We start from the raw sequence: 2,155 nt of genomic DNA on the forward strand, positions 1-2,155 counted from the left end.
TTATTCCTGGCTCTGCACTCAGGAATTAGCTCCTGGCAGTCATAGAGGAACCATATGGGATGCTGGCTATCGAACCCGGGTCGGCAAACGCTCTACCCACTGTACTATAGCACTGCTACACTATACAACCCCCTCCCAGGACTTCCTTATGAGAGGACCATCGGCAATTATACCTTGAGAATTAGGCTGATATGAAGAGTTCCGGAGTTCCACTGGTCTGTGTCCTAAGAGGTTTTTTTTTTAATTGATTATGAGGTCATGACATTTTCTTCAATTAACCTTCAAGTTTTACTTTTAGTAAGTTTGACTTTTGTGTCTGTGCATGAGTGTGGCCATGTGCACATATACTCATGCATACAGAGCTTTTTCCCTTCTAGTCGCTCCTCCCCCACTGTGCCTACCTCCACAGCTACTCACTTACCAACATTTGTCTCATAACTTGAACCCAATTTTACTTAATGTGACCACCAAGATCGATCGGCATTCAGGGCCCCATCAAATCGGAGGGAAGCAGTGATGGAGGACACAATCTGGCTAATAAGGTGGTTCCGGTTACTGTAGGTCGGGCGCTCAATATCAAGGTTTCTATGATACATACCATAGATGGCCTCATTATCCACCATGAAGGCACAATCAGAGTGCCCCAGGGTGGTGTGAATGGTGAGGATGGAGTTGTAGGACTCCGCCACAGCAGTGAACACCTGGGAGGCTGGGTAAATGGAGAACTACAGCTTGGACTTCTTGCCATAGTCAACAGAGAGACGTTCCATCAGCAGGGAGGTGAACCTGGAACAGTTTCCCACACCAAAGCTGTGGAATACCAAGAAGCCCTGAAGCCTGGTGCACTGGTCAGCTTGTCCAAGACGAGGTCATTGATCTCCTTGCCAATGGTGTAGTGGTCACGAGCATAGTTATTGGCAGCATCTTCCCTGCCTGTGATGAGCTGCTCAGGGTGGAAGAGCTGACGGTAGGTGCCAGTGTGAATTTCATCAATGACTGTGGGTTCCAAGTCTACAAACTGCCCTAGGCACAAGCTTGCCAGCACCCATTTCACCGAAGAAGGTGTTGAAGGAGTCATCTCCTTCCCCAATGGACTTATCTCTGGGCATCTGGCCATCAGGCTGGATGCCATGTTCCAGGCAGTGGAGCTCCCAGCAGGCATTGCCAATCTGGACACCAGCCTGGCCAATGTGGATGGAGATGCACTCATGCATGATGAGGTCTTGCCGGGTTCCAGGACAGGAGACAGTGAAGGATTGGAGTCGAGGGTCTCCCACTAGCAGGCTACCAAGGAGTCAGGGGGAGAAGCAGACTCCACGCGGACTCTGGGCCAGGCTGTTTTCATTTGGGGCGTCCCAGAGTGGGGTGGATGAGAGCCCTCCATGCCTCAAGGGACCCAGCCCCATCAGCCGACCTCCACAGCCCAACCGCCCCCATACTCCAGGCTGCTTTCGGACTGCCTGGCCGCTTTGCTAGTGCATGACACATCATAAGACACTTCCTACCCATTTTCCATAATTACCACACCATATTTGATGGGGTTCAGACAGTAGGCAACAAAATCATATATATATATATATATATATATATATATATCGGAGAGCCCAGCAAGTTACTGAGAGTATCCTGCCCTCACGGTAGAGCCTGAAAAGCTCCCCATGGCGTATTCACGATCACGATCATGATCATCCTGTTGTTCTTCGACTGCCTCGAGCAGGCACCAGTAACGCCTCCTTTGTCCTAGCCCTGAGATTCTAAAAAATCCCACATTCAAGGATCTTTCAGGGTTAGGAGAATGAGACCCATCATTGTTACTGGTATTTGGCACATTGGGTACGCCATGAGGAATTTGCCAGACTCTGCCGTGTGGGCAGGTTACATTCGGTAGCCTGCCAGGTTGTCCAAAGTAAGAATGAGATAATAAGATGTTGCGCGGCCGAAATGCGGCCACTCACTCTGGGAGCTGGGTTTTATAGTCTCTGGGTCTTGGCCGTTGATGGGATTACACGGCGCCAGGGGGCCAGTTGGTGGGTGTGACCCCTGTCTACTGGAAGATGGAAGATCTGGGTGGAGGATGCTCAGCCCCGATCCGAGCAGGCTTGGAGATCTCAGCCCCGGGACCCGCATGCCTTTGTTCCTCTGCTGGTACCTTCAC

At 50.8% G+C, this 2,155-nt stretch overlaps 1 pseudogene; it reads right to left on the bottom strand.

The window, feature by feature from the left end:
* Window positions 1-455: 455 nt before the first annotated feature.
* Window positions 456-1,214, bottom strand: LOC130019310 (tubulin alpha-1C chain-like; annotated as a pseudogene).
* Between the last annotated feature and the right edge of the window lie 941 nt (window positions 1,215-2,155).

This window comes from Sorex fumeus, unplaced genomic scaffold (genome assembly GCF_029834395.1).
Source record: "Sorex fumeus unplaced genomic scaffold, SorFum_2.1 ptg000008l, whole genome shotgun sequence".
Classification (NCBI taxonomy): domain Eukaryota; kingdom Metazoa; phylum Chordata; class Mammalia; order Eulipotyphla; family Soricidae; genus Sorex; species Sorex fumeus.